The sequence below is a fragment of the Meles meles genome, chromosome Y (genome assembly GCF_922984935.1).
Source record: "Meles meles chromosome Y, mMelMel3.1 paternal haplotype, whole genome shotgun sequence".
Lineage (NCBI taxonomy): Eukaryota > Metazoa > Chordata > Mammalia > Carnivora > Mustelidae > Meles > Meles meles.
Window position 1 is genome coordinate 3,683,309 of NC_060088.1, and position 26,984 is coordinate 3,710,292.

Below are 26,984 nucleotides of genomic sequence, written 5' to 3' on the forward strand. Positions count from 1 at the left end.
ACTCCCTGCTCAGCAGGGAGAGTGTTTCTCCCTCTGACCCTCCCCCTCTCATGCTCTCTCTTTCTCCCACTCTCTCTCTAATAAATAAATAAAATATTTTTTTAAAAAGACTATCTTTTTTATTATTATTATTATTTAAGAATAAGCTCTATGTGGAGGTTTTCAGCAGGTAGACCTTTGTATAATGAAAAAGCAATCTACTCAAAGGGTCTTCAAACGCCTTTTGTGGGATTCTTTTCAGAAAGAACTGCCTGTTCAGCTTCCCCATAAAAGAGAATGTTCCAGTATTGCTTTGTGCAAGTCCGGTGGCTTTTACCCTGGGCAGGGGGAGAGAAAAGGCTGATGAGCCACAGGCAAGCAAACTGTATCCAATTCCCTAGTTTTCAGTCTAAATGCTCAGCGCTCACTCCACTAATCCTCAAGGGCCTGGTGCCTCTTGTTTGGGTTGAATTCCTCCTGAATAAATTTCTTCAGTTTCCTGAGGAGTAGAGCAAAGGGCAGTACTTTGCCACACAGGATGGAAAAAGTGTGGTTCTGCAGAGCTTCAACAGAGCCCAGGGTTTTGGAAGAGATAGCAAGATGGATGCCTGCGTCTAGTCAATCCTGGGTAAAGAGAAACGTGGAAATCTCCACCACCGTGGAAATGATTTATTTTTCTTCCTCTGACAAAAATAGCTCCAGACATAATACAAGAACCGGCACTAACAAATAAACTAGAGAGAAACGGTGGGGTGGGTGAGATCGTGGGCCATTACACCACCGGGAAGCATGGGGCATGGTCTCTACGAGATGCAATTTCATTACCTCCAAGTAAATGCTTTCCAAAGCCATTTAGGACGTAGCTTGATCCAATATATTTCGTGTATTACTGCATTCTTCTTACAGAGCTCGTCATCAAGTATCTCCTTTTCTCTCTCGTTTTCATCTGGCGCAGACACATCTAATACGGCCAGATTAAAATGATTTTTAGATAACTAAGAAATAGAGTGAAGAGTGTGAATTCACACGGAAGAATAAGGTGATCCCAGGAGAGAGGACAATTGTCATGCTTCAAACGCATGACAAAATACATTTGCCAACACTGAGCTTTCAATGTTCCTCAATTAATAGTCTCACTTTCTTCCATCTTGGTCGTCCAATTGGTTCAAGACTGTAAGCTGTGCCCTGCCTATCATATGCTGCCAAAACAGACCCTAATGGCCCCAGTGTTTCCACTTACGCTGGGGTCGCCCATCTAAACCTGAGTAAGAACCTCATGTATATGTTTAGACAACAGGACAGTTGGTGGAACGGACTGTTTGCAGGTCTCCTGACAAAGCTCTAAAGTCAATGAATTTGCGAATATCCTACATGAGAGTGAGCAGTCCCCGAAATCCAATGGAGAAAAGAGCAGAGATGGGCACCGACAAGGGATGGACAATCCCTTGTCAAGGTAGCAGCAACACTAATGTTGACATGGGATGGAAGAAGAACCTCTCTCTCCAACCAGGAGAGCAACCGAGCGGATCCCCCTTCCTTTCCGCAGGGTAAGAAGCACAAAGATGACTTTGAAAAGTACAGCAAAGAAACTACTAAACAGAGTCGCCTATCAAAGAAGAACGTGATACAGCTGTTTTGCAAAAACGCCAGACAGCGCCTTCATTCAGAATTACAGACATTCTCCGGCCCTTTAGTCTTTTATCCGAAATGTATCAGCCATCTACGACAATTTCCATATCCTTGCATTTGCAAGTGAAAAGTCCATGGCTTATCTAAACAGTACTGTGGGATTAACTTTCCAATTTTAGGATTACATCTACAGAAAATTAAATCCCATACATTTTCCCCCAGAAGAGACGCTTACAGAAAGAAGTTTGCAAAGCTGTGGAAAACATTTACATGGAAAGGAAGGAAAGCAGACGACAAGGGAGAGATGTAATGTTCTGTAACGTCAACAATGTGTTACATGGGTCTCCTCCTTTACGCTCACCATGGGAGAGAGCCATCAGTAGGACATGTGTGACAGTGAAAGGGGAGGTCAGCAAGCTCACAGTGCCTACCACAGCAGCCATACCCAAAGAATGGAGATCCGTGGGGTGGTCTGCTGAACAATGGGCCCTTCCATATGCCTCCTTTTATTTGCTTGTGTTCCATGCTAGAAACGCTACCCTAAAAATAGCTCTGATTAATCCCTTTGGCACACACGCTACCACTGTCTTCGGAAGAATGATTCTGCCGAGGGCATTCTCATTCCCGATGCATATAATGGTTTCAGAAGTCAAGACAAGCAGTCGCGTCTTCCCATTTCCAGAAGATGACAAATTATGTATATTACAGCCATCACGCTCCCGGGTGTTTATCCAAAGGAGTCCAAGACTTACATCCATACAAAAACCCACGTGTGGGCGTTAATAGCGGCTTTATTCATAATGGCCCACATAGGGAAACAACCAAGATGTCCCTAGATGGATGGGTAAACTGGGGTCCATCCAGACAACAGAAGAGTGCTCAGGATTAAAAGGAAGTAAGCAACCAAGCTATGTATGGAAAAACTGTGAATGCGTCTTCAATGTGCGTTACTAAGTGAAGGAAGGTGATCTGAAAAGGCTACGTGGTCTATGATTCCAAGTCTAGGACATTCTGGAAGAGGTAAAACCATAAAGACAATAAAAGAATCAATGGTTGCCAGGGCTTGGTCATGGGAGGGATGAATATGGAGAGCACTGAGAAAATTTAGGGTCATGAACGTATTCTGTATGATGCTGTCATGCTGGATATAGGTCATTCTACGTCTGTGCAAACCCATAAAAGGTACACCCCCAAGAGAGAACCCTAATGTAAGCTGTGAAGTTTATGGGATAGTGATGTGTAAACACAGGTTCTTCCTTGGTAATAAAAATCTATATATAAAGTTGACACCTGTCCAAGGAGGGAAACGTGGTGCTAGGCTTCACGCCATTTCTTTTTTGTCTTCTAAACCCTACGCTCTTAACCACGAGGATATAAAGTCTTTTCCAACGCGATGGCATTCTCTGCAATAGAGCCAAAACGATTCGATAATATAACCCCTCGGTGTTAATTGAGTTTTAAATTTTCTGGTGCCTCTTAGCATTCTCACGTTAAAGGATATTTTGGCAGCGTTCATATAAAGAGGTTGCTGACTTCAAATCAATCCCTCTGTAATTTAACTGAGTTCTTAAAAGACATCAGCAAAATCGAGTATTTAAAAGAAAAGCCACCATCGGCGAATCAAAAACGCTCATGGAGAAAGTTTCCGTTCACGTTGTGGAAATATTATTTACAAGTTTGCAGAAGCAATTAACGCGTGTCTGGATCAAAGCGCTTGCGAAGGAGGGGCTTGGGGGGGGGGGCATGCCATACCCTCCACGTCTGAGTGTGGTTAATCATTAGACACCTTTTTCTTCTGACAAGTTCATGTAAAATTTCTAAGTCTTGTTGGGAAGAAAGGGCACCCACTAAATTAACATTTTGAGGACGTTGGTACCTGCTGCTTCTGCACATACAAACGTCTAGGACTCGAAAATTGCTCGGATTTGGCTTAAAATGCCTGGTTCAATACTGTTTCACTGTCCATGTTAATTTCACTTTACTCTGTACCTCCCCCCCCCCATGACTGACAACCCATTGCCTTGTATCTGTTCCTTCATATCGAAGGTCAAAAGGCAGCTCCTGAGTGATTTTTGGATTCACAAGGATCTGAGGTCAGTACGTGTCCTACGTCCAGACCACAGCAAACCCTGACAATGGCCTCCTGGCTTCACATTGTGGTCATACTTTCTCATGCCTCTACCACATCGCCACCCGATGACCTCGGAGACGTCACTCAACCTTCACCGTTGAGTTTCCTCAGGTCTAAAGTAAAGATGGTACTTGTGTGGTAGGTGAAATGATGACCCCTCCAAAGATGGGCCCGTATCAATCCCCAGAACTTCCAAATGCATCTCGTTACATGGAAAATAGCAATCAAAGTTGCAGATCGAATAATGGGTGTTGATCTCCTGATCTGGAGATAGGGGGATGATCCTGGATCCCCCACGTGACCCAATGGAAGGATGTGGATTGTTATCAGAGAACGAGGGACACAGAAGAGAGCGAACCACAGAGATCTCAGCATGAGAAGGACCAAAGCCAGTGGCTTTGGAGACAGAGGAAGGGGGCAATGAGACAAGGATTGGGGCAGACTCTGGGAGCTCTGGCAAAGACACAGATTCTCCCCTAGAGCCTGGGAAGAAATGCATCCTTGCTGCCCCATTGATTCCAGCTCCCTGAGACTCACTTTGGACTTCTGAACTCCAGAAGTATGACGTCATAAATGTGCGTTGCCTTAATCGCTGGGTTGCAGTAATTTGTCGCAGCCGCCATAGGAAACCAATATGAATGGTAAGTCCTGGATACAGAGGTTGAGATGATCGAGTTAGTGCACAAAAAAGAACTTGGAACAGGTCCTAGCACAGGAGAAAAGTGATCTGTTACGGGTGATAGCCCAGAGCAAGAACGCTGGGTTCAGGACATAGAATGCTGGGAAGAAGAAGAAATAATAGTATTTGGGAGCACACCATTCCCCTTATATTATGCACTGAAATAACATCCTATACCATCTGTCATTGTTTTGATTCCGCAAGCATCATGAAATACCTTGGTACGTGTTTATTTCCCGCACAGGATGGTCTAAATTTATTTTCTTGCCAAATAACCGATCACTGCTACAGACCATGTCCTTTGAACATGAAAAACTGCTTAGAGGCAGGAGAACCTCTGGACATTTTCAGAGAACACCAGGAGGGAATGTCCAAAGCTGACACACAATACACCTGACATTTAGAAAGTGGGACAACCACGGGGGCTGACAGATGTCAGATGTCGCCGTGGCCCCGGCCAGGCCTTCACCTTCTCCCTCGGTGTTCTCGAATATTACTATGGTCTCCGTGACCACCTGAGGTAAAAGGCAGGCTCGATGACATACTGTAGCACAATCGGATGTGATCACGTTCGCCCACCTAAGTCCCGATACCGGAGCAAATCACACGATTCATCTGTTGATTTTGTCTCTCTATGCTTGGAGGAAGTCACCGTCTCCTGGGATCCTGGTGGACCCAATGGAGAAGACAATCACTGAACAAGAACCCACAGTGATTTTTCTGGCAACCAATTCGCTTCCTTAGAACTCAATTTCTACCCATGGATAATGGACAAGATAAGTCTGCCTAACCAGTCCAATAGGACCACTCATGGGAAAGGAAGGGTGAAAGCCACAGAGCCAGTAAATCCATCCATAATTATTCTGGCGGCCCTGAAAATTTCATTTTCTTTAAAATCAGGTATTACAATGAGCTGACAGGCACTATCATCAACAGCGTGCCCATCATTCCAGATCACGCATGAGCAACAGAAACACATCTCCCTCGTGGACTTTTCCTAACAATGAGTAAAACACAGATACGCTAGGCATCCTTTGGTCTTGTCACTTGCGTGAGAACGCTAACACAGTTCACATCACTTAGGTAAAACCGAGGAACGCTACATTCCATGGGACTGGCCAAGAGACAACGTCAAGTCAAGCTTTTGAAGGCCTGAGCCAAGAAAGCTCCTATACCTTAATACCTAAAAAAAAAAACCACACCAAAATGCTGAGGATGGCTTGGTAAGGAAAATCAGGCATATTTTGTTGACAAAAACTATAAAACATCAATATACTCAAGAGAAGGGGATAAGGTTTCCGGTAATGTCATCCCAGTGACAAGATCACACCATCCTACATGGAAACCACCTCCCATGAGTCTCAAGGGCTTTGAAGAAGTCATTAAATAGAGTAGGTTAAACTTTAGAGTCCTGCTACTTATGTGATTTTTATGGCATTGCTAAGAGACGACGAACCCAGATATTGTAATTTCCCCATGTGTATGTGGGGTACCCTTGTTTGGTCACTGGATGGGTGCTCACTGCTGCTGATACCTTCATCTGCTCAGAGTCGGGTTCACACCAACGTCATCTGATCAGTGTTGGTTCACACGAACTTCACCTGCTCAGAGAGCTCTCACTGAGCTCAGCCTTCTCTATACTCACTACTTGCTGTCTGAATCCCAACGTCTCAGGTCAAGCAGGTGGAGAGAGCACGTGCTTCTCCCTCAGGACCAAAAGGCAAGTGCACATCACAGGGACACCATCAAGGATCCCGCTGAAGACAAGTGCAAACACAAGGTGAGAAATAGGTGGCTTCTTCTCAGCTTACAAGGCTGTGACTGAGGTCCCTTTCTGCCTTCCTAGAGACATCCCCTTAGGACTCCCTGTTATCACACTAAACACAAGTGTGCACCTTTTCAGAGCTTACAAGACATGACTAAAGTAGATGAATGTCCAGTCACTAAGATCCCTTTGAGTTTTTAATGCATTCACCTCATTTTGGGTTTGAACAATGGATGTGTATCTTTAGGAACCAGGTTCAATTTGGAAAGACTTTCACACAAGAAACCTACGAAGAACAAAAGTACGAAGGACACACGCACGTTGAGTGAGGGCTACACTAAACCGTCATGACAGGCTTGCGGTGGAATGCTGGATGGGTCCACTTATCATAGACAATGAATGCTACATGCATTCGTTTACTGTTGCTAAATACAAAGTAGCAGCAGAAACTGTTAAGAAGGAAACAATCTTTGACTATGATGTTCCTAAAAAACAAAAAACAAAAAGACAACAACGAAAACGAAGAGAGACCAGAGTTGCTGTAACCACCGGATAAGCGGTTCTCCCCATGACCTTCACAAAGTCTACACCGCTGACAGCATTATTTTTTTTCAATCTTCACTTTGATTTCTTGATGTAATTCTGAAAGCTTTATTCTCCAGGATCTCCCCTGGAGCAGAGCCCTAGGCAACGGCACAGGGTTATTGGTTCATTTCCAGTACCCTGGCCTACATTTTTCTTTAAGTCAAGAGAAGGTAAAGCATTCCTGGAGAAAACGCTATTGCATTAGGAGGCACCAATATTGTGCCTGTCTCCCTCTAAGCGACAGTCATGATACGTCTCTGTGCTTCGGGGAGAACTTCATTCTCGTCTTCCTAGCTGCATCCACGGCTGCCCAGAAACATTAGGATAGGGTATGGTCATTAGGAACCTTGGCCCTCTTTGGATCCGTCTACATGCATGTGAATCAATTCTAGCAGACAGAAACAAAGAACCGTCAAGTTCAATGAATTCTTTCGGAATTCATTATGATATACGTTACACAGAGATGCACATTAGCTATGGAATGAATATGAATATATTTATGACAGATGGACAAAGCCGTGACACTGTCACCAAGGACTGACTTCCTCGTTCTTGTGTTATTAATTCAGTAAAGTCCATAATTAAGTAGTAATTCAATTAATTCAGTAATTCACTTTGGACTGTGTAGGAGCACTGGGTCAGATGCGATGGTGGTTACCATAATAGAAAATATTTGCTATATTTGAGGGATTTTTCAGGCTCATTGGGACGTCAAACATTTAAGTAAATGGGCAGGAGAATGCAGGTTAACAGAGATGCCCTCTTCAATACATGCTCATCACAGAGGAGAAAGGCTTCCCTGGGAAATGACATTCAGGTGACATCATGACATTAGATGAAACAGGATTTTCTCAGAAACTCAGTTACAGGAAGAAAGGTCAGCTAGCACATCACAACACATGAGGGTCCGAGTCCACACTGCTGATTCTGGAAGGTTCTGAATGGTTCAAGCTGCCCAGGACAAAGCATGTGGAAGGATGTGAGAAATGGGAATCAATGGGGACCTTGCCCAAGTCACCAAAGGCCATCCCAGTAGACCCCAGTCTTTGTTCACACAAGGGGAGGGGTCTTCCAGACACATCCATCCTCAGGTACAGAGGGTACGACTCCAGAAGGAGACAGCAAAGAAGGAAGGAGCGTGCTAAGTGCATATGTTTGGGATCCAGAGCTAAACAAAATTCAGCGAAGGAGAAGTCAGGAGGTTCTTACTGAAAGACTGAGAAGCAGCCTCGGGAAGGAGGAGGAGAAACAAGAGCCCATCACACATGAAAAGAGCATCCCAAGGAAGGAGACGGATGTCCTGGAGGTCATTGATGAGGGCAGCTGAGATTCATCTCCAGGCACTCCCAAGATCATGGCCAACTATACGTGGTAGACTGAAGAGTGCACCTCCCCAAAGTCATGCATATCCAAATCCCCCAGAACCCTTGATCCTGAAACAATGGGACACTGACCCCTGTGCAATTGGAAATCCACATCTAACTTCTGACTCTCCCAAAACATACCTACTTCCATCCAACTCTTGACTGCAAGCCTTACCAAAAACATAAAGTCAGTTTACACATATTTTGTACATTCTATGTATTATGTAGTACTGTATTTGTACAACAAAGTAAGCTAGAGAAAAGAAAACATTCCTAAGAAAATCATAAGGAAGAGAAAATACGTTTACAAGGCTATATTGATAAAAAGAAATTCAGGGCGCCTTGGTGGTTCAGTTGATTAAGCATCTGCCTTCAGCTCAGGTCATGATTTCGGGGTCCTGGGATCAAGCCCTGCATCAGGCTCTCTGCTCAGTGGAGAGTCTGCTTCTCCCTCTCCCTTTGCTTTCCACTCCCCCTGCTTGTACTGTTTCTCCTTCTGCATGTCATTTGTATGTCAAATACATAAAATCTTTAAAAAAAAAATTGTATGTATCAGTGAACCTGGGAAGTTCAGACATGTATTGTTCTAGAGTCAAGTGTATATAACTTTCTACAGCAAAGGATTTCTCAAGGGTATTTTATATGTGATTAAATGTAGGACCGTGAGATGGAGAAATGGTGCTGGATGATCTGGGTGAGCCCAGAGGAATTGCAAGTTGTTTACTAGAAGGAAGCAGGGCATCAGAGAAGAAGATGGAACTCGATATGACCAGTAAGCAGAGAGGTGAAAAGGAATATGGAGCCACAAGGCAAGGAAGGGTGGCCCCCCCTGGTGTGCAAAAATGCAAGGAAAGGCATTCTCCCCTAGCCCTTGCAGGAGGCAGCAGCCCAGGGGGACACGTGGGTGTTTGCCCCCCAATAACTGGACTCTAGAGCTGTATTTATTCACATGTGCTGAGCAGAACGTTAAGGTTGTGATCATCTGTTACAGCAGCCATGAGAAACTCATACCTGGGAGGAAGAGTAGCAGCAGAGGAATGTAATGATCACCTGTTTTTTAAGAAACACAGAGCAGGCAAAGGTACAGAACAGCAGAATGGTGCCTTCTGGATGTGCAAGATTGCCACTGCGTTTCCAAATACAGGGCATGTCAGAAACCAAGAAGAGAGATTGTCAAGCATCTAGCACAGAGCATTGGTCAGGACACATGCACCATTAGAGCTGGTGTTTGCTTTCTCAGCCCTGAACAGTCCAATTATTTGGTAATTTCTTTTGAAGAAAAAAAAAAAGGATTGTTCCAATGACTCTTTAAAAGAGATCAAGCCAAGGATTTTCAGAGACACAAAAACAAGATGGCAGCCTTGTTGAGAATGTCTTCAAACACCGCCACGCACGTTCAATGAAACTGTCTTAAATGGACTTCCTCCTTAAATCCACTCTTACTCTGGTCAGCTATGCTGGAATCCCAGCTCAATATTTTATTCCTTTTAAAAAATGTAAGCGATGGTCGATGTCACATCATCTCCGAGACTGGTTCTAAGACTTAAAACCACAGAAATGGGAATGCTTTTTCAATGTTGGTGGTGGTGAAACTGGATCGGTACCGGGACACGTGGGCACGATAATCTGATGTTTCCAAAGATAAAATGATAAAGGACAGTCATGCACTGTCAGGGGAAGTTGCCCTCATTCATTAATTTTTGAGCAAGTATTGGGTTTAAATATTTTTAATGTGTAACTTATGATATCTTATCAAAACAATTAAATTAAGGGCTCCTGGGGGCTGCAGCCCATGGAGTGTCTGACCCTTGGTCTCAGCTCGGGTCATGATCTCAAGGTCATGAGACTGAGCCCCAGGTTGGGTTCCACACTCAACGGGAGACCGCGTGAGATATTAAATTAGTGGAGATTTCTAATGAACTCATGATGATAAAAGACGTTGACGTGTAAATCCTACCAGTGACAGACCAAAGGAACACCTACTCTGAAACGATGACTCTGTGACCAGCCCCTGTCCCATGGTAAACTTCACCTCCCTCATGAATCGGTAATTCTGGAAAGGTAAGAAATTTGTGAGGTCACCGATCTTGGACACAGAATACTCTTCATTCACCTGACACCCTTCCCTTGCCACCCTGCCAGACTTTATTTGTTAACCTTCTTCCCAGAACAGCATCATTTGAACAAGCCAATCAATTACCATTAAAAGCACAACTGAGAAACCAAGCGTTCCCCAAGGAAGGCTTGAATTTTCTAAGTAATTGAGAAGAAAATATAGCGGCTAAAATACTAGTCCATTTAGAAGACTTAATTACAGATAAGTCAATGCTAAATAATTTATATTCTTCTGTGCATATATATGAGACTAGAACAGAATTGGGGGAGTGAGGAACAACGGCTTTGCCTCCAAGTGCCTGTTACCTACAGACAAACGGCATAAGGCACCATATTTATTTTCTTCTTATTCCGGGTTTGCAAAATTCAAGGAAGAAAATAATACTTACTCATCTGTGGATAAAGCTAAAATGCCTGGCTTCCTGAGTGTGATACTAGGATTTATAGTAAGAAAAGTTTATTTGACCATCTTTCTTAGCACAGAGCTCCTAAAACCCTGGGAATTTACTAAGTGGTAAGAGCAATGAAGGTGTTTTGGTTATGTTATGAGGTGGTTTTTGGCAAGTATCTAGGAAGGGGAGCTGGTGGCTAGCAGAGACACCTGTGTGATTGATCAGAAGTGGAACTTTCTGTCCTGGCTCAGTTCTACCTACCTTGGACGCCCAGGGAGGGGAGAAGAGCTGAAGGTTGGATCTGTCACCAGCCCCAATGACTTAATCAGTCATGTCTGTGTAATGAAGAAGCCTCCATAAAAACCCACAAGGATGGGGTTCAGAGAGCTTATAGGTTGGTGAAGATGGTGAGGGCTTGGGGAGAGAGGTAGGCGTGGAGAGACTATGAATGTTCCATACCCTTTGTCCATACGTTACTCTGGGCTACTCCTGAGTTGTAGCCCTTAATAATAAACCTATAATGGAGAGAGCAACATGTTTCTTTTTGAGTTCTGTGAATCAACTGCTTTAGCAGATTAATGGAACCCAAGGAGGGCATCGTTGGAACCTCTGATCTATACAGCTTGTGAACTTGCCATTGGCCTGTGAAATGTAAGGTGGGCAGTCTTGCAGGACTGAGCCCGTACCCTGTGGGATCTGACCCTGTCTCCAGGTAGAACTATAGGACACCCAGCTGCTGTCGGAGACCAGCGTTACGGTATGGGAAACCCTCCCCAGCACAGAAATCCTAACGGGTGGTCAGAATCCCCCTTACTAAAACATATGTTCTGCAATGATGTCATCATGTTAAGAAAGACGTGCATAAGAATTTTCTGTGTAATAGAAAAAAGTTGCATCCTCTCTGAGGCTGGTCAGCTCTGGACCACTGTGTAGGGAAGCTTTAGGCACAGAAGGATACCTTCCCAGAGTCGGATGACATTGGCCTCCTGCAGGCTCATTCCCTCCCCTTCTCAGCTGAATGGACAGGAGGAGGTAGGAGGATAGTCCAAGTCCCTTGTCTACGTGGTCTACTTAGCCAGGAGTTGGCCTCACCCCACTTCAAAACTATGGGTTTGAGCGTGCTGACCTGCATTACCCTATGTGTCATGCATTGTGCTTGGTACAGGGAAGAGGGAAAGTTCTCTACGTCCACTGCCAACTGCATATACAGGACTTTGTAAAGGTTCTTGTAAGGGGACAAGGGACACTGCTGCCGTCCATTGTATTAACCATGCTTGCATGGGTTCAGTTACATTCTGCCCCACCCAAGTCCTCAATGTTGCTTTCCCCATCGCCCCACATCATGGTTAAATAAATTCATCTTGAGGGACTCCACAGATGCTCCTGTTTCAGCAGTCACTATAGAAAAAGGGAAAGAATTAGGGCATGTAAAGGAACATGCTTAAGCAAAAGATCCTCAATCATCTACAAGTGAAATATAGTTTGTTAATATTTACTACCGCAGCATGCCAAGTAGGACATCCAACAACCTGCCAGAGAAAAACCAAACAGCCCCATTCCCTATGGATATTAATTACCCACTTCAAGGAAGCATGCTGAGTCAGAATTTTCTTGCTCTCCAATTCTCAAACACACCAAAAATGGAATCAATGAACTCCTTGGCTTTAACTTTACCCCATGCCCTTTGCTCAAAAGTTTAGTGAAGCAGAATAAAGTCACGATAATTGGGTGCACTGAATCAAGTGCTCTTTCTTCTAGATGATAAAACAAGTGGATGGGGGCATGGCCACTCCGGCCCTTAATTGGGAGCCTGAGTCCTAACAGACGCAGCCATCAGAATTATGGCTACAGCAGTTGAAGAGGAGGCATGCGAACAGGTGTGTGTCTGCGGCGTCACACAGGCTGTGTGGATGATCGCCAAATCTCTCCTTGGCGCGTGGAGACTTCAGAGGTGACATTCCCGAGTGCTCCCAGACCCCACTCATGCATGTGTACCATGGTGCAGGTTACAAACACCTGCTCTGGGTCTAAAGGAAGGTAGAGGGTCGAGGAGGCATTAATGGAATTCCCAATGTGAAAACATGCATGCACATACATATAGCTTGTGTATATGTGTGCACATGCCTAGTACATGCGTCATGTGTGCATACGTGTATCCTATGTATATGTATTGTTTTGTGTGTGCATGCATAATTTATGTTAATTTATGTTAATATCCATGCCTGCTTTGCACGGGTGTGATGTTCTCCATGTGAAAACATGTATGTACACATGCCTTATTTATGTGTGTACACATAATACATGTATCATTTGTAAACATGCGTGTATCGTGTGCATGTATTTGAACGCATGTTATATATGAGGGTGTGATTTATTTTATATGAATATTCATGGCCAATTTGTGAATCCAAGATGTTCTCCATGTGAAAACATGTACGTACATACCTTATTCATGTGTGTACACACATAACCCACGTATCATTTGTGCACATGCATGTATCATATGTGTGTACATGTATGTGCTGTGGATGCATGTATAATTTATTTCATATTAATATTCATGGCTGATCTGTGAGTCCAAGATAGTCTCCATGTGAAAACATGTATGCCTATGTATGTGTGTACATGTACAATACATGTATTGTCTGCATAGACTGTATCATACACGTGTGTATATGTATGTATAGTACATGCATGCATAATTTATTTTATATTAATATTCATGACTGATCTGTGAATCTGAGATGTTCTTCATGAATGGTCCTGCCGCTCTCCAAACAATCATGCCATGTCCTCGAGTATGGATGGGGAAACTCATAGTATAGGGTCAAATGAGAAATATGTTTGGCTTTCCAGGCCCTGTGCTCTGGGACAGTCATTTGATTTTGGCCCAGCAGGTGGACAAGAGCCACAGACAAAAAATAAATAAATAAATAAATGTCAGGGTGTGGACTGGGTTCCAATAGAAATTTATAGAAACAGGTGACTTGCCCACAACTTATGGCTGACTCACCTTGTGCCTGCATATGTTTCAAGGTCATTTACTCAAAAGTTGAGTTTATTAATGTCCTCCAGAGAAGAACAAAATTAACTTGGGCATAAATAACTCATAAATAGTGTAAAATAATCTACATAACTAGATACAATTGTCCCTTTATTCTACTCTGAAATATATCATTTTGGCAGAAAAGCAGCATTAAATTAGGGGGAAAAGCAACAAGTACTGTCTGTGTTGGTGCAAAGGAAACAGTATGGGTTTGGAAAATTGTTGAAAAGAAAATGATCGAGGAGAACCAAAACCGAAGTATTTATATTTATCTTCGGTATTAGATATTATATATTACATATTTTATATGTGTATAGCATATAATCACATTGCATATATTACATTTACATTATATTTATGTAAGTTTTATATTATTATATTTAACTCTATATACCAGTCCCTTTACCACATGGATTGACAGAACTCCTCTGTGTCCCTCTGAATCACAAAACGTTTAATAAAAGATCTACTGGCATAATGAGCTCAGAACTAAATAGAGTATAAACAAACTATCTGAACATTCAAATTTATTCTTAGCCCCTACGCTAGTCCTCATCATCAGGACCTGTGACGTACTCATAAATTCAGTTCCATATAATCCTGAAATCCCAATTCCTGGTTCATCTTTGCATCCCTCTTTTTTTTTTTAAGTTTTTTTATTTATTTGTCAGAGAGAGCACAAGCAGGGGGAGCAGCTGGGGGGGAAGCAGGCTCCCCACTGAGCAAGGAGCCCAATGAGGAACTCGATCCCAGGACCCCAGGATCGTGACCTGAGCCGAAGGCAGACACTTCACCGACTGAGCCACCCAGGCGCCTCTGCATCTCTTCACTTAAAAATGAAAATTAGGACTCCAGGACAGCATGGAAGGAATTTCCCTTGGTCATCAGTTTTGAACTGAGCTAATAAGCCATCTTGGGAATAAAATCGAGTAATTTCGAAAGCCATTGCAGAAACGTATGAAAATCCACTGCAAAGAGTCTCCTTTCACAGATGTTACCAAAGCAGACAATGCTCAGGCAACATTGTATAGAAAATGATTCAAGGGGCCTACGTTGAAGTTTTCAAGTATCAGAGAGGCTTCCTGAATGTTTTTCCTAGGAAGCTCTTTTCTATCATTTATAATCAGATGCCCCCCAGTGAAAGGGGGAATGGATGCCCATCTCTCTGTTCTTTCCATCTCTCAGCAGCCTGGTCATCAAGAAGGAGCTACTTAGCAGCAGACCTAGATCAAGGCATCGTCGCCCATGTACCTGCCAGCGCCCCTTGTAAATGACAATGACGGCAAACAAAGACCCACGGAGCTCTCACTTCTCATGGACACATGTTGGGAATGCCTGAGCTGGAAAACTCCCTGTCATGAGCTTTGCATCTAGCCATGCCATCACAGGAAGTTCCAGCTGGGGATCGCCCCTCACCAAGTGTGAGCACCAGGCACACCCCAATTCAGACGGGCTCCAATTTGGAATCAGCCTTCATCAAGGTCATTCCAAAGTGGAAGAAGCACCGAGCATGCCCCGATTCAGATGGGCACTTAGACAACCTCTTGCACGCGGGCGCGCACACGCGCACACACACACACACACACACACACACACACACACACAGAGGTCAATAATGCCTGGTGCTTTCAAATGCAGATTGAGCCCAAGTGCCCATGGCCAAAACCCAAAAGGCCCTTTCTAGATTCAGAAGTCCTCATTTTGCTCTCCCGATGGTGCAATTTATATAATGTTCCCTCTGGGTTTCATTACATGAGCTGTCACGTTATGAGCTGTGACCAGTCCACGGCTCGGAGCGCGATGCCAGACCTATTACCGCGGCTTCTCCTGGAAGCGAGACAGCCTGATTGTATTAAGCAGAGTGCTCCTAGCACAGCAGCTACCGGAACGATCATGACCAAGCCACATCGGGCTGCCATTCCAACATCGGACAGTGTGAGAAGGAAGACAAAGCATTCCAAGACTTCATGCCCCCGTTAGATACCAATTCTCCTCCAGATGGAAAAACAGAAATAAAAACATGCAGGAGAAAAAAAAGTTAAAAAAAAAAAAGCCCCCCTCCCTTTTTTTTTTAGAAAGCTACACAATTCATAAGACAAAGGAATTTACATAATGTGCTGTTAATGACGATTTAGGTGTATGTGCTGATGAGAAATGTCTCTGTATGTTGAATGCCTTTGGTAAAATAACCTACACACACTCAAAATAGAAATCATTGTCCCATCTATAATCATGTTCCAAATTTGCATGTTGATAACAAAAGGGGGAAAGCGTGAGTCTTTGTTAATTAAAAATAATCTTTGAAACAAAAAAAAAAGAGCACTTTTTTATGGCAGGAAATGGGGGAGGAGTTTGGAGATCCAGTTTCTTGGGAACAAGGGTTTCATATAAAAAACACGACCTTGATAATCTTGTAGAATCCAGGAATCCTACGGAAGTTTGTTACCGACATAGGAAAGATATGAAATTTCATGGTCAAGTCTAAGGAAGATGAAAGCTGATTGTGGTCTCAACGGTGGAAAATGTTTGGAAGCTTGGTACAGAAACCGATGAGAAAAATGGTATATAACGAATATGTGAGTGATTTAATCATAAATACTTCCTCAGCAGAGCTTGAATTGACACCTGAGCCATGAAAAGACATAATCATTTACCTGAAACATAGTAAAACATATCCTTTCTCATATCTAAGCATGGGAAGGGATGGGTCCAGATTTTGAAGTATACAATCATTCCATGAACAAGTACTCACAACCAGAGATCACAAAAGTAGTCTACCCATGTTCCCTTCCTTGGGATCTGCTCTATTCCTGTTCTCCAGATAGAGAGAAAGATCCCGTGGTCTCAGTGGGCCCTTGGCCTGCATTAGAACCACAACTCTGACATTTTGGATCCCATTCTCAAGGAACCACGGCCATTCCAACCACGGCCCTCACAGCTTGGGATGCTCTCTCTAGAAGAGAGTGGGCGTTCAGTATCCCATGGGCTTGAGGGTCAATTTTGGAGCAGTTTATACAGGTGATCAGAAAGCTGAGCCTCTCGTTTGCATACACCTAATTAATAAGATATAGTCAGCCTTGTAGCTATTTGGAGGAACAAGTAATTATTACAAAATCCTCCATTTCCAATGCATGCCAATATATGCACTCCAAACGAGCTTCAAATCACCGCTTTGCACTTTGGTTCATTTCCAACAGATTGTGAGAAAGAAAACTAATTTTACTACCAAAGTAGCCAGGAAGCATTGCTAGATTTGGTTTACCCAGGCTACGAATGCCTCAATAACGTAAGTAGGCAGAAGTCAACGATCACTTTTAATACTCACCATTACATTGTCCTTCTAAGAAGATGCCTTTAAAAATGCCTCCATGGACATATAGTTGCCGTCTTTTCCATCTCAACACATTTGTTCCTATTAAGATAAAAACAACAAAGAGACATTGGTGCACTCAATAAAAGAGATTGGTGAGCCCGCTTCGAAGCCAATGTTCTATTGCTCACATAACCTTTCTTATGGGTTGTTATAGGAACCACTGGTAATGGCAGAAAGTGATTCTTAGCTGGGTTCTTCATCGGTCTAGGTGCTCATCATGACAGGACACCTGCACAGGTGTGGCTAACTGTAGAAGCCACAACTCGTCATGCCGGTCATCACGTGGCATGACGATTTTTAGAATCAACGGAGACAGATTAAGAATTCCAGTCTCGTCTGCATTCATTTGGGCTTTTTTCCACGTTTGTTGATGATGACAATCAATTTAGCGCATGTCTATGTGCGATCTAGCTTATTTAAGTTAAGAGTTTTAAATCTCTGCAAAGATCCATTGGCCAAGGGAGCCCATCTGTGTTCTAGAAATTGTTTATTTAGAAGAACTAAGCCTGAGTCTGCAGATACTGTTCTTTCCCCTACAGCAATGGGTCAGGATGGGAAGACGTAACACTGTGCTCTTTCCCGGCTGCACTGTGAGAAAACTCGCGTTCACTGCAGCCGTAATCATCCCAGGATCGTCGAGCATTTTCTTGTCATCTCAACATGGCATCTTCTGTCTAGAGGGTGACTCTCACACAACGCTGCCCCTTCTACTTACAAGTGATGATCACAACAAGGCAAGTGGGTCCTTGTGAGCTATTTGACAGAATACCTGCTTGCCACAGACACCATTTCAGAGCGCTAGGAAGGAGAGGGAGCGGAAAGAGAGACTACCTCATTTAATGCACTCCTCACGCTACCTCAATGCTTGAGGAGTCTTAGGACCAAGTAGATGAGGTCTCTGGGTTTGAAAGCTAACGAGCTAGCACAGTATTAAACTGTCAGAAGGCGGGGTCCTATTTTAAGGATGCTTTGATTACTCATAACAATTAGCAGAATTACTTATCACTAGGTGTTTTGGGAACAGTGTTGATTAAGTATATTTTTGAAAATGATTTCATGTCACAACAATCACAATGGCATTCATCATCACTGACCCTTCTATAGCCGTGCAGTGTGGCTATCAGGACACCTGTTTTATAGTTGGAAAACCAGTGTTCACATGCTAAGTCATGCGGCTCATAGGTTTTATGGCAGAGGGAGGCAGAGCTGAGTCTCCCTGGATGTCCACGACCACACAGTTGACCAAACTGAGCTGCCTCGTCACTAAATGAACGATCATAGCTAACATGTATGTAGCGGGTCAACATTTTCACACGTCATCTTCTCAAGAAGCATAGAAGGTAGGGAAGAGCATTATCACCATGAGCTGAAAAGGGGGAACCAGAAGGATATTAGGCAATGAGCCCAAGAGCACAGAGCTGCAAACGGAGGGCTGGACTCACACGAGGTACCCCACCACCCGGGCTCAGGTGGGACAATGAACATCTTTTCTGTCCCACATCCTCAGCCCCCACACTGTGGGAATCTACAGCTGAAATGGTTTTCACCCACAAAATGGGCTATTTGATACCACAGCAACGACAGACTCATAGTGCATGGGTGATGCACACAGTAGACGCTCACTGAATACCAGCTATCCCCACACTGTATCATTAATACTGCAACTTGAAAATTGGCCCTGTTTCTATTTCACTTGATCATAGGTCATCTCTTGGCTCTCACCCACAGACAAGTGTTAAATACACAACTACAAAGTTAACTATATATGTGGTTCAGGAAAGTTCTAGAAACATTAGTATGAATTATGTCTGTCTGGTCAAATTTTTTCTTTCTTGTGATAGGGACGAGAGAAATGGTCCTTAATTATTATCTTAAGGTTGAGTTTTTGTTGGTTTCTTGCTTTATTTTGTTATTTTTTTTAAGGTACACAAGTAGGATGGAATGATTGGTCATACCGACATGTGTTTTATTTTAAAATCTGCTATTACTAAAATCTGATAGAACAAAATCAATAGTCCCATCCCATGGTCATCTAGTTGAGTGGAAGTCTCCGGAAAGAACTCTGTTCATCTGTATACCCTAATACCGAATGGTATTCAAAGCTGGTACACCCTACATCAGGAATGCTTCTACCAGTCCTGCTTTCCCCCGTCCCATCAACTCCCCAACCTCTCTTAATAGAGCCTACCCTCCCCCAATCTTATTGTATTATGTCTCCTGCTGTGCAAGGCTAAATACATTCCAAATACTTTTAGTTTCTTCATCGAGGATAACCTTTTATGTGTGAACTCACAACGTAGCAATCTCCCAGACTGATTTTTGTGTGAGAAATTGCCCAACACTGAGAAGTCTGAGACAGAAATGGGCCCATTAGGATATCCATCCTAGATATGCCACTTTGGGACTAACCGTTGAAAAGGAAGGATAGAAATCACCAACACGCACCCCTGCAAATATGCCATTTTTCTCATGTGTTTTCTGCTTTATGATTCACCATGGGACATGCTGTGAGAAGCTTACTTTGCATATTTGAAGCTAAGTTATAAGATATAGTCATTGTCAAACGTTAAAGAAGGTTAAAGAAGGTAAAAGAATAAACTCTCTAGATTAAAATATTACTTTTTTTAAGATAAAAATACTTCTTGGTGTTGATGAGGATGCAGAGAAGGGAGAACCCTCCTACAGTGTTGGTGGGAATGCAAGCTGGTGCAACCACTCTGGAGAAAAGCATGGAGGTTCCTCAAAAAGTTGAAAATAGAGCTACTCTACAACCCAGCAATTGACTATTGGGTATTTACCCTAAAGATACAAATGTAGTGATCTGAAGGGAAATGTGCACCCCAATGTTTATAGCAGCAACGTCCACAATAGCCAAACTATGGAAAGAACCTAGATGTCCATCCACAGATGAATGGATTAAGAAGATGTGGGAGATAGATAGATATAGTGGAATACTATGCAGCCATTAAAAATGAAAAGAAATTTTGACATTTGCAAAGACATGGTTGGAACTAGAGGGTATTATGCTAAGTGAAATAAGTCAATAAGAGAAAGAGAACTATCATATGATCTTTCTGGATATGAGGAATTTGAGAGGCAGGGCAGGGGGTCATAGCGGGTAGGGAGAGAAACATGAAACAAGATGGGGCTGGGGAGGGAGGTGAACCATAAGACTCCTAATCTCACAAAACACACTGAGCGTTGCTGGGGGTGAGGGGGTAGGGAGAGGGCGACTGGGTTATGGACACTGGAGAGGGTGTGTGCTGTGGTGAGTGCTGTGAAGTGTGTAAACCTGATGATTCACAGACCTGTACCCTGGGGCTAATAATACATTATATGCTAATTTTTAAAAACCTGTAACATTTGAGAAAAATGTATTAATAAAATATGCTTTGGGGATGCAATAATTGACTATGGAAAAAAAATACTTCTTGATTTTACTATTACCTTTGGACTGCATGGCCTATATCAAAGGCCTTAAAAGACAGAGAAATGTGACTATAAATTGCTGATTATTTTGGAAGTCACATTACACTTTATAATCTAAGGTTTGACACAGAAACTATACCCTATCACGTACTTACATTTGTAATGACTTACTCTGTACTTAATATTTATTCATTGATATAGAAAAGAATCCTTTTTTTTTAAGTTTTGTGGGTATTTTCATTTTTTTGGTTTTTTTAGTCATGTCTGCACGGAACATAAGACTTGAACCTACACCCTAGGATTGAGAGTCACATGGTCTAGTGACTGAGCACTAATTGAAGCAATATTTATGAGTCACTACTATATTAACAATATTATAGCTCATTAATATATTAGCAAATGTTGCCATCACATTATCATTTCATTTTAACAGAATCTTAGCCTGTAGAGAGCACCTTCGTCAAAGCATACAGACCTTTTGAGGAACAGGAGGCGTGGAATGGAGAATGATGAGTTCCACACTAGGACAATGCTTCAAGGAAGCCTCTCCATATGCTTTCATCTTTACAGCTGAAGATACGGGGCTTCATGAAGACGTTCATAGCCATTCCCATTCACCCTGGGTAGTAGGTCAAGGGGATACCTAGAATACAAGAGAGAAAGATAGAAATGCCTTCCTAAAAGACGGCATTCATGGGCCTCTGGCTTTCCAAGAGGGCACTGATACGATTGTATCCCTTTGTACCTAAGTAACTCGTAATAAATATTGTCGCGAACTACACTGACAAAAGAATAGAAAGTACCAGGCCGGGTACAGGTGAGCACCTAGGAAAGTCTTAGGAGCTGCAGAGAAGAGTGTCTAAAGAGAGGGGGGTGAGAAGGGCCATATTAGTCAGAGGAGAGCCTACAGAAGGCATGAGCAGGCAGCTGCACCAGAGCCCTCAGGGTTCTCAAGAGGTCCACACTATGACTCAGCTTGGGACTCCCTAGGCTTCAGCAGCACCATTACGAATGTCTGCACCAGGCTAGCACACACGTGTACAAAACCAGGAGAAGAGAAACTCTTTTTTAAAACCTAAACATATATCAGGGTGCCTGGGTGGCTCAGTGGGTTAAAGTCTCTGCCTTCAGCTCAGGTCATGATCTCAGGGTCCTGGGATTGAGCCACCATCGGGCTCTCTGCTCAGCAGGGAGCCTGCTTCCCTTCCTCTCTGTCTACCTGTAATGTCTATCTGCCAAAATAAATAAAAACCTTAAAAAAAAAAGAAAGAAAAGAAAAACCTAAATATATTTCAGAGCTATTTAAAAATTTTTGTTTTCATTTTATTTTATTTTTCTCAGGGTTACAAGATTCACTGTTTATGCACCCCACCCAGTGCTCCATGTAATCCGTGCCCTCCCTAATACCCGCCACCAGGCTCATCCAACCCTCCACTCCCCTCCCCTCCAAAACTCTCCGTTTGTTTCTCAGAGTCCACAGTCTCTCATGGTTAGTCTCCCCCTCCAATTTCCACCAATTCACTTTTCCTTTCCTTTTCCTTATATCCTCTGTGTTATTCCTTATGCTCCACATTTTTTTTTTAAGATTTTTGTTTATGTAATTTGAGAGAGAATGCCAGAGCAGCGGGAGAGGGGCAGAGGGAAAAGCAGAGTTCCCACTGAGCAGGGAGCCCCATGTAGGGCTCGATCCCAGGACCTTGAGATCATGACCTGAGCCAAAAGCAAATGCTTAATGGACTAAGCCACCCAGGCTACCCTAAAAAATGTTTTAAAAATCCTAGGGGCTCCTGGGTGGTTCAGTGGATTAAGCCTCTGCCTTTGGCTCAGGTCATGATCCCAGGGTCCTGGGATCGAGCCCCACATCGGGCTCTCTGCTCAGCGGGGAGCCTGCTTCCTCCTCTTTCTCTGCTTGCCTCTCTGCCTACTTGTGATCTCTGTCAAATAAATAAATAAAATCTTCAAAAAAAAATCCTAGGGTTATTCATCATTTATTTAACTTTTTCTTGAGTCACAGTGACCTGCCGATTTTCTGCAAGAAAGATGAGAGGAATTTTCATTTTGAGAGATTTCTTCGGTAGCTATTAAAAAAGGAATGCTGACATAAGAAAAGAATGTATGTCTAGGTTTCGGGGGGGGGGGTCATCCTGGATATTTCTAGATGTGTACATAAATGTTCAAATTAACATAAGTAACCTAATTTATGTAACCCAAATTTTATCTCCCATCTCTCAAACAGAACAATCTTCCAAATTACATCCATTTTGGAAAAGATGCATATTTAATAAAACATCTGTTTCTGCCTTGGATTTGCTCCCAGTCTTATACAATGTTCAAATTGTTTAATTTTTAGCATTATCAAAGCCGAGTGAAAAGCAACATAGAGACAAATTTCTCTTCAGAACGTAAAAAGCGTGACTTAAAATATATACTGTGAATTACAGCGTTACACAATCCTACTCCTCCTGAATCAACCCAAAATTCAGATGAACTCTCAAAGAATTCATTTCTAGCCCCACATGGCTAGGTTTGACCCAAACCTTTACAACGAAACTAAAAACTACTTGAGTCATCTATTCAGCAAGCAGTAGACACAAACAGCAAAGCATGCAAATTTATAGCTTTCGTGTAAGACATAAAATAATTAAGCTCCAAAATCCTTAGTGTCCCTAAAATTTATCACTCTCAATTTTATAGGTATGGGCTAGAATGGGAAATTGGAAGTCTTTCTCTGATGCGGTCTTTAAAAAAAAATACAGAAGAAAAATTGTAAAAAGTCTAGGAACATCCATAACAGCAAGAAAAAAAATTTAAAAAAAAAAGATAAAAGGCTTCTAAAAATAAATCACATAAGTATATTGACTAATCCACACATTTTCAGTTAATCGTGCACGTTTATAAGCTCAGTAATTGAGGAAGAGCGATGTTCCCTTAGGGGGAAGACAAACTTGCCGCTACAACTACGTTAAATAAAGGATCAAAGATGTCCTCTGATACTCTCTCTGGCTCGGCGGCATTTTCGAAGACACGGAGATGGCCGGGTTCTTAACGCTTGTCCTCAACAGCGACCTTTGATTTTCTCCTTCATTCAGTGAAAACCCACAGAGCGTCTGGCAACTACTCATTTCTCCAACAATCACCCAACCGGCGCCTCCTCTGAGTGGAACTCGCCGAAACACACGTGTTTCAGGGAAGGCAGGAAAACATTAAAACACACCTAGGTGGGCAAGAAAACAAAAATGCTTTCCAATCTGAGGGAGCTCCAAGAAGGACGTCAACAGTGGGCTAAATATGGAGACAAGAGAGCATGTAATCCATGTTACGTGGGAAGAGAGAAGGCAGGGGAAGGGGCACAGGCAATGTTCTAATTCGGTACATGCTTAGTTACGGCACAAAAGCGAAAGACAACTGGTATACCAGGAGGGTGTAAATCCCACAGTCCTGTGGGGTCAAGCTGGGGAGAGGGCACCAGGCTCACTGTGTAAAGTCAAGTAAGTCAATAAAGAGAATTTGGGGTTGAATCTAACGGTCACATGTGGCCATCCCTTGTAAAACATTTCAGAGCAAGAGGAAGGAAGATCAAAGATAAATACTACGAAAAGCCTGCCTTACGATGTGCCTCTATTTTTAGGTATTTTACATGCATCATGAACTTACTCGTCTTGCAAACACCTCTAGATGGAGGGACTCTCTTCATAACTCCCTAATGGATGAGAAAACTGAACATGAAAAAAATCAACTTTAGGGGCACCTGAGCTGAAGGTCGTCTGCCTTTGGCTCAGGTCATGATCCCAGGGTCCTGGGATCAAGCCTCGTGTAGGGCTCCCTGTTTGGTGGGAAGTCTGCTTCTCCCTCTCCCATGCCCCCTGCTTTTGTTCCCTCTCTCACTGTCTTTCTCTGTCAAATAAAAACAAAATCTTTAGAAAGAAACAAACAAAAGAAAAAACGAACTTCACATAGCTAGGAAATCAGACAGCCTGGCCCCTTTGTTAGAAAGTGATGAGCACCGGAGACGAGGGTCTGCATGCCAATGTTAGAGAAGAAAGGAAGTACAAGACAATCTAAGCCTCATGTGATGGAGTAGGTACACATATGTGTGAAATACTAGGGGAAAAAAATGTATGGTTCTCTCTCTCTGCCTCTGGTTCCTGGCCCAGAGTTCCTAAAACCCTTGGAATTCCCTAAGTGTTAACAGCACTAGGAACATCTTTGTTCTAATAGTTGGTCTCTGGCCATGGTTCCTCGTACAGAGCTCCTAAACCCCTTGGCATTTCCTGGGTAACAGGACTGTCTTTTGTTCTAATGAGTAAACTCTTGCTGGTCTCCCACATGGCTTCTAAATGGGGGCTGGTCACCAGGAAAACCAAGTCACAGTTGGAACCTTGGAACTTCCAGCCCCACTCTACCCTCTGGAAAGATGAACAGCCTGGAGACTGAGTTAAAGATTGGCCATGGGTATGTGATGAAGACTCCATCAAATAGGAAAGGGACAGAGTTCAGGGAGGTTCTGGGGTTGGTGACCACATCCATGGCTGGGAGGGTGGCTCCTCCAACCCCCCGAGGACAGAAGCTCCCTTTCAGGACCCTCGCAGACCTCATCCTTATGTACCTCTCCATCTGTATCATTTATCGCGTCCTTTATTATAAGATTAACTAGAAGACATCAAGGAAAAGTTTCCCTGAGTTCTGTGAGCCATTCTAGCAAACGATGCAACCCAAGGAGGGGGTTGTAGGAACCTCTGATTTGTAGCTGATTAGAGAAAAGTTGTGAGTCACCTGGGGACCTATAGTTTGCAGTTGACATCTGTGGTCGAGACAGTCTTATGGGACTGAGCCCTTCACCGGTGGCAAATGCACTGACTATAGTTAGAGTCAAATTGAACTGAATTGTAGGACAACCTCCTAGTGCCACAAAGAATGGCTCAGTGGGGGAGCGGGGTCCCCATGCATTTGGTGACAGGAAGTACTTGAGTGTGTGAGTAAAGGAGGAACGCAGGAGTTGAGGAGTGGTTTTCCCAACCAACGTGGGAGACAAGAATGTAACAGTCCCCAGGTTGAAGGACGGCCTGAGGAGAGCAGAGCGAGAAGACCAGGAACAGGTGCGGTGGATCCCAGAGATGCTCAGGGAGGAGAGGTCAGGACAGACTTGAGAGTGGCTGGTTCAGGAGATGAAAGACCCATGTGTGCTCGAGGGCAGTTCCTGGACAGTCCTCTGATGCAACCTATCTTTTAGGAAGGTGGAGCAGGGAGAGGTTTAGAAATAGATGGGAGCGTGTGAACAGCCATAGACAGGATGGTAGTAAACTAGCAGTAGAAGGCAAGTGAGAACACGGCCATGGACAGTGGAGACGTATCACAGTCAGGGCAATAAAGAGAGACGTGGAAAATGATTTACAGTAGGCAGACTGGACAGAGGGTTGCAAACAGCAGGATGAGGGACTGCGTGCACAGGATGCCTCTCCTGGGAAAACAAAATGCAGGAAACAGAGCAAGCTTGGCAAGAAAGACAAAAGGCAGAACCTGGGCACACTGAACTGAGCTTCAGCAGAGCACATAGACAAAGTTATCAAAAAGAGGCAACTGTGAGAGCAGGAGGCGGCTTGAAAGAAAAGTCAGAGCAGAAAGTGGACCCACGTGGGGCTCCCAGGTAGAAGGCACGGTTATATCACGAACCGGGGCAGAGCTACGTGGGGGCAGTCTGGAAGCTGGAGAAGTGGTCTGGGCCTGAAGCAGAGGGAGCAGACGAAAAGTTCAGAGTCAGAAAAGTTCACTAAAGGAATCGAAAGGCAGTAAGGGGAACTAGAGGGGAGAACGTTCAGGAATTCAAGGAAGGATAAAGCCCCTCGAAGGAGGGACAGACGATGAACACGTCAGAGTCTATACAGAAACTCCGAGAAGAACGTTGGCTCTGCTGACATGTCAGCACCTGTAGTGGTGCCTGGGGCAAGCCACAGAGCCCAGGTGTGCTATCGGAACAGAAAGCAGAAGAGATGTGGGAAGAAATAAAAAAATGTGTGTTATGACGAGCCCTTCCCTCAAGGTACGACATGTCAGGACATAAGCAGGTTTGCGGGCAGATGAGGAGAGCGGTGGGGAAGGTCTTGATAATGAATATGGGAGGCCAGTTTCAGAGAGAAACACTATAAACCACAGATTGTGGAAGACTGAGAAGCGCATCTTTTCAAGTCCATCGGTTACCTGAAAACCACCAAGAACCCCCTGTTTTCTACGAGTCTCACAGATGTCTTTAGCATTTGGCAATGTTGACCGATGTTCTGAACCCTCAGCCAAGTTCTGAACCCTCTCCCTTCCCTTAACGAAATGACCTGACACGTGACAGCCTCCATTGGCGACCCCATTGCTTGGCTCTCTATGCAAGACAGAGCCATCAAGACCACCTTCTGGGGCTTTGCGGGAGTGTCATGAATTCCTCACCATCTCCTGCCCCTCAGTCTCAATTCACACTATTAACCTCATGGCCTCAACCTCCATCTCCATCA

General features: G+C 43.6%; 1 protein-coding gene across 4 annotated transcripts in view; it reads right to left on the bottom strand.

The window, feature by feature from the left end:
* LOC123935903 (neuroligin-4, X-linked) overlaps positions 1 to 26,984 on the bottom strand; it is a 295,963-nt gene that overhangs the window by 243,443 nt on the left and 25,536 nt on the right. For all 4 annotated transcript variants that reach the window (XM_045996731.1, XM_045996734.1, XM_045996732.1 and 1 more), the window contains exons 2-3: positions 20,963 to 21,130; positions 17,011 to 17,097 (exon numbers count right to left, since the gene is read on the bottom strand). The gene's annotated coding sequence lies outside the window, so the exon portion shown is untranslated. The remainder of the gene's footprint in view (positions 1 to 17,010; positions 17,098 to 20,962; positions 21,131 to 26,984) is intronic.